The sequence below is a fragment of the Salmo salar genome, chromosome ssa07 (genome assembly GCF_905237065.1).
Source record: "Salmo salar chromosome ssa07, Ssal_v3.1, whole genome shotgun sequence".
NCBI lineage: Eukaryota > Metazoa > Chordata > Actinopteri > Salmoniformes > Salmonidae > Salmo > Salmo salar.
In genome coordinates, this window is record NC_059448.1 from 25,953,662 (window position 1) to 25,959,769 (window position 6,108).

Below are 6,108 nucleotides of genomic sequence, written 5' to 3' on the forward strand. Positions count from 1 at the left end.
GGTCAGCACACTCTCAAATGTTGTTTTTTTGCCATCATTGTAAGCCTGCCACACACACACACAATATGATACATTTATTAAACATAAGAATAAGAGTGAGTTTTTGTCAAAACCCAGCTCATGGGAAGTGACAAAGAGCTCATATAGGGCAATGGCACCAAATAATAATACAATAATAATCAATCATTTTGCTCTTTATTTAACCATCTTACAAATAAAACCTTATTTGTTCATCAAAAATGTTGAATAACTCACCACAGGTTAATGAGAAGGGTGTGCTTGAAAGGATGCACATAACTCTGCAATGTTGGGTTGTTTTGGAGAGTCTCAGTCTTAAATCATTTTCCACACACAGTCTGTGGCTATATTGAGTTGTCATGCTAGTAAGGGCCGAGAATACACTCTCACATAGGTACGTGGTTGCAAAGGTCATCAGTGTCTTAACAGCGCGATTTGCTAAGGCAGGATACTCTGAGAGCAGCCCAATCCAGAAATCTGGCAGTGGCTTCTGATTAAATAAAATTTTCACAGAACTGCTTGTTGAAATTTCAATGAGGCTCTCTTGTTCAGTAAGTGGACTGGAGGCAGGGCATGAAAGGGATAATAAATCTAGCTGTTTGTGTTATCTGTTTCGGGAAAATACCTGCGTAATTGCGCACCCAAGTCACTCAGGTGCTTCGCTATATCACATTTGGCATTGTCCGTAAGCTTGAGTTTATTTGCACACAAAAAATCATACAATGATGGAAAGACATGTGTGTTGTCCTTGTTAATGCAGACAGAAAGGAGCTCCAACTTCTTAATCATAGGCTCAATTTTGTCCCGCACATTGAACATTTTTGCGGAGAGTCCCTGTAATCCTAGATTCAGATCATTCAGGCGAGAAAAAACATCACCCAGATAGGCCAGTCGTGTGAGAAACTCGTCATCATGCAAGCGGTCAGACAAGTGAAAATTATGGTCAGTAAAGAAAACTTTAAGCTTGTCTCTCAATTTAAAAAAACGTGTCAATACTTTGCCCCTTGATAACTAGCGCACTTCTATATGTTGTAAAAGCGTTACAAGTGGCGTCGGGAGCAACTGCTTGCACACGCGTTAACACTCCACTATGTCTCCCTGTCATGGCTTTTACCCCATCAGTACAGGCACCAACACGTCTTGACCACCAAAGTCCATTTGATGTCACAAAGCTGTCCATTACTTTAAAAATATCCTCTCCTGTTGTCCTGGTTTCCAGTGGATTGCAGAAGAGAATGTCTTCCTTAATTGACCCAACATAAACGTAATGGACATATACCAGGAGCTGTGCCAGGCCCGCCACATTTGTTGACTCATCCAGCTGTAACGCATAGAATTCACTGGCTTGTATGCAAAGCAGTAATTGTTTCAAAGCATCTCTTGCCATGACACTGATGCGTCATGAAACAGTATTGTTTGATGAAGACATTGTCTGTATAGTTTTTTGGGTCTTTTCCCCCAGCATTGTCCCAGCCATATCCACGGCAGCAGGCAGAATTAAGTGCTCCACAATAGTATGGGGCTTGCCTGTCCTAGCCATTCGGTAGCTCAACATATAAGACGCTTCTAGACTATTTGAAAACGTTTTTTATAAATATGTGAATTCAATTTTTTGGGGCGCATTGCGCATGCCCCTAATCACCCCCCCACCACCCCTTTTCTGCCTCCGGCTATGGAACCCTGACCTGTTCACCTGACGTGCTACCTTGTCCTGGACCTGCTGTTTCGACTCTCTCTCTACCGTACCTGCTGTCTCGACTTCGAAATGCTCAGCTATGAAAAGCCAACTGACATTTACTTCTGAGGTACAGACCTGTTTCACCCTCTACAACCACTGTCATTTGACCCTGCTGGTAATCTATGAATGTTTGAACATCTTGAAGAACAATCTGGCCTTAATGGCCATGTACTCTTATAATTTCCACCCGGCACAGCCAGAAGAGGACTGGCCACCCCTCAAAGACTGGTTCCTCTCTAGAGTTTTTCCTAGCCACCGTGCTTCTACATCTGCATTGCTTGCTGTTTGGTGTTTTAGGCTGGGTTTCTGTATAGCTTGACATCTGCTGATGTAAAAAGGGCTTTATAAATACATTTGGATTGCTTGATTGATTAGTTTCGATAATGTGATCCACAAGAATGTGGAGTAGTTACAGGCCTGTCCCTGAAGGGGGCGATAAGAAACCCCAGATGTTTACCATAGCATACCAACTAAAGGTGAAGTCTGTAACTGCTTTCCCCTGTAACCTTTCTCTCCCCATGTTGGTTTCTTCACACATGTTGTACATGTGTCCCACACTCTACACTTTACTTACAAGCCCTTAACCAACAATGCAGTTTTTAGAAAATACCCCCCAAAATGTATAAAAATCATGTACATAAAAATAAATACTCTGAAGATGATGATGGTAGATATTTGGTAGATATTTGAACACTTGATCAAGCCTCCATCTCTTAATGCTTCATCAAATGTTTTATTTGTGATTTTTAAAGCTTCATTTGACTAGACATATTTTTAGTTTTGAGTGTCTCAAAAAAACAATTGTATCATGCTGGTTTTATGTTGTGCACGAAAGGCAAAGGCTGTTCTGACCATACACTCCAAATCCTCCCAGATATTCAGAGGAGAGTCTGTCACTTTCAGATGTAGCATACAGAGGGGAGAAGTCACTGACTGGAAATACACATGGCGAAAGGATGATTCCAACTCAATCAATCGGAATCATGAATATGAGATCAGTGTGGTTAAGATCTCAGACAATGGGGACTACAGGTGTCTGGGTACACATATTGATCAGAAGAAGCATTCTGAGTGGAGTGATGCAGTCAGACTGACGGTAACAGGTATATCATCTTATCTCTCATTCTCATCAGTGCCTCCATGCCCATAACCACTTGACATAGGGCCCCATCTCTCTACATTAGTGTCACTGGTGAGCTTGCTATTAATCTCCAATCACTATCTGGACTTTATGAATTTTGTCACACTCAGTTGTGACATACAGGGGGGAGAAGAGATTGAGTATTATGTTTATAACAGTGGGAAGTAAATCTACACCAAAACAGAGCCTGAATACAGAATCAGTCCTGCAAAGAATGGTCTATTTGACTGTGAAGGTCTTCAGAAAAGATATGGCTTAAAACACTCCCAGACAAGTAATGCTATACAATTGACCGTGTTAGGTAAGTCTGTTTTTATGGGATTGAAAGAGAAAGACAGAAGGGATGAGGTCAAATAGCAGACAGTGAGATCAATGATGGAACAAAACTGTAGTTTGATTTTGGGGTAAGGTACAATACCATAATAACAAAATGGGTAAACATTTTAAAGACTGAACATTTGATTTGTGTAATTTCCTTCATAACAGATCAACCCCAAGCTGTCCTGAGTGTCTCTCCTCAGTGGCTGAACCCTGGAGACTCAGTTACTCTGTGGGGTTAAAGAGTCATCTACAGGCTGGAGGTTCTTCTGGTACCAAACTGTTGCCTTCAGAGCTGTGTTACCCTCCCTATCAGATAGGTCTTACTCTGTAGAGCCTCTATCTGGCAGTGGGACTAGTGAAGACTCCTACACTCTGATCACTACTGGTCCAAGTCACACAGGAGGATATGTGTGTAGAGCTGGGAGAGGAGACACACTCTATGACACACTCTACAGTGAACCTCAGTTTTTATGGTCAGGAGGTAACTAACTGCATTGAAACTGCATTTAATCCTATTTAAGTCACCCTCATGTGTATATATAACTACTGTATACGTTTGACTCTGTCACTCTTTGTTTCAGATCCCCAACCTTCAGTGTCTCTCAAAATATCACCTAACAGAACTCAACACTTTACATCAAAGTCTCTCTCACTAAGCTGTGAGGAAAAGAGGAACTCTACTGGATGGAGACTGAAGAGATACAGAGAGAAAGCAGTGGAATCAGAGTGTGGCTCTAAATGGGGATCAATACCAGGGTCCACATGTACCATCAGGTCCACACGTAAAAAGTACAGTTGAGTGTACTGGTGTGAGTCTGGATCAGGAGAGTACAGTAATGCTGTCAACATCACAGTGGATAGTATATCTGTTGTACAACATTCACTAACCTTTTTTTACATTATAATGTATGTTAACAAAGATGGAGTTCTCATCAGCAATGAGACCACAGGAGAGATGACCATCCCTGTAGTGTCCAAATCAGATGAAGGCGTCTATAAGTGTAAATCTAATGAAGGAGAATCACCAGAGACCTGGGTGACAGAAAAAGGTGAAAAAACAGTTATGATCACATGACCTTTTCATAACATCTGTGGTCATCAGTCATTCATAGTGTTAAAAAGCTTCCTGTATGTTTGCAGTTTAAAGCTCCACTACTTTATTTATTTTCTTCAACAACCTCAGAACCTGATGGTGATTTGCTGTTCTCTCTCCAGGCGTAACTCCTGGACCCTCTACATCAGTCCTAGTAGAAGTGGTTGTGGGCCTGGTTGTTGCTGGTGTTCTACTGGCCATTCTCCTGGTACTGCTGTGTCGATATAAAAACGCCAAAGGCGAGACTTTTCTCATTTAACTTTTTCATTAATGTTTAGGATAGAAATGTCTAATTACAAAAGTTTATAACAATATTATAATATGTAGTTCTCATTACAGATTCTAATTGTAACAGAATATTCTCACGAGTACACCTGTCTTTCAACTACGTTCCTTATCATACAGTAAAATATAATCTGTGTGTTTCATGAGTATCTCTCTCCCTGTAGGCCCCTCAGCCCCAGAGGACCAACCTGGACACCCAACAGGACCAGCGATCTACCCAGGGCCAGGCTCCTGATGCTGGGTATACACATCTGCAGCAAGGTCATTCTCTTACTCCAGACCACTGTCACTTTCCTCTCTGTAACATCACATACTGACTTATCACCATCCACTATGTTTAAAACATGTTACCTAGGCAAGCTGAGGGAAAACCATCCTATTCATCTTTCTCTCTCTTCTTTGATCAACAGGTGGCGCTAACATCTATGATACAATCACTCCCTCAGATAATAATGACAGTGGTACTGTACACTTTGTGAAATTTAGCATGAATACAGTATAGAGTTGTTGTTGCCGTTGTTCTTCATATGGTTAATTTTACTAACATACGTAAGTAGAGATATTAGTGTATTACCTGTATATTTCAGATGCTGATGCTGCTGGATCAAGTGATGTGACACGCCCAGATTCAAGTCAAAAAGTTGGACAAGAAAAAGAAAAGTAACTCTCAACTGTCACATAAATTCGTATAAAATGTAGCAGGGTTTTTTACTCATCAAATATGAATAAAACGTACAAATTCTCTCCTCCTCCTCTTCCTCCTCAGAAATGCAAGCTGATCCAAAAGAAAATCCAGTCTATTCTGAGGTCATGACAGGGAAGACCACAGGTGAGACCCATTCTACAGGTTGGCAGTCAGTGAAATCTAAATGTGTGATTTTTGAGTATCAATGAAGATGCAGAATATGCAATTAGCTAATTCCTTCATTTGTTGACTGGAAATGTCAATTTCCAGCAGCAACTGGACTTGTTCATGTGACCTATCCTGAGGTTGACCTTAAACAGAAGGCCAACGCCAAGAAGAAGAAAGGTAAGACTGGACATCCCTCCTTCCATGTTCCCCCAATCATAACCTCACACCTCTGACCCCATATTGACTAGCTGCATAATACTCTGTATATAACTGTTATATTATGCTGATTTTTTATCCACACCCCTTACAGAAATATCCACCCCACCTGAGGCAGATTCAGTCTATTCTCAAGTGAAGCCAGGCACATCCCCAGGTAAGACTAATAGCCATATGCTATTAATACTTAATGTGATACTAATATGGAACTAATGCTCTGATATCAAAGTATAATGTATCTATTTAAAGTATGTGTCTTTGTTTGATTCTAAAGATTTTGTTTGACTGCATGTCCTAAACAACTTTATGTGGAAAAAGGTTGCAGGTCCTTGAGGGGGGAAGGGATGGAGTGATGGGGAGGGATGGAGGGATAGAAGGATGGAAGGATAAAAGGATGGAGGAATGGAAATATGGAGGGTTGGAGGGATGGTGGTATGGAAGGA

At 41.1% G+C, this 6,108-nt stretch overlaps 1 long non-coding RNA gene and 1 pseudogene across 1 annotated transcript; both read left to right on the forward strand.

Annotated features, from left to right (window-relative positions):
* The first annotated feature begins 2,076 nt into the window (after positions 1 to 2,076).
* Positions 2,077 to 4,552, forward strand: LOC123743873 (uncharacterized; annotated as a pseudogene).
* Positions 4,553 to 4,764: 212 nt separating this feature from the next.
* Positions 4,765 to 5,824, forward strand: LOC106609009 (uncharacterized). The gene is made up of 5 exons (XR_001329623.2): positions 4,765 to 4,857; positions 5,007 to 5,256; positions 5,363 to 5,425; positions 5,552 to 5,626; positions 5,760 to 5,824. It is a non-coding gene; the product is annotated as an uncharacterized lncRNA (long non-coding RNA).
* The last annotated feature ends 284 nt before the right edge of the window (positions 5,825 to 6,108 follow it).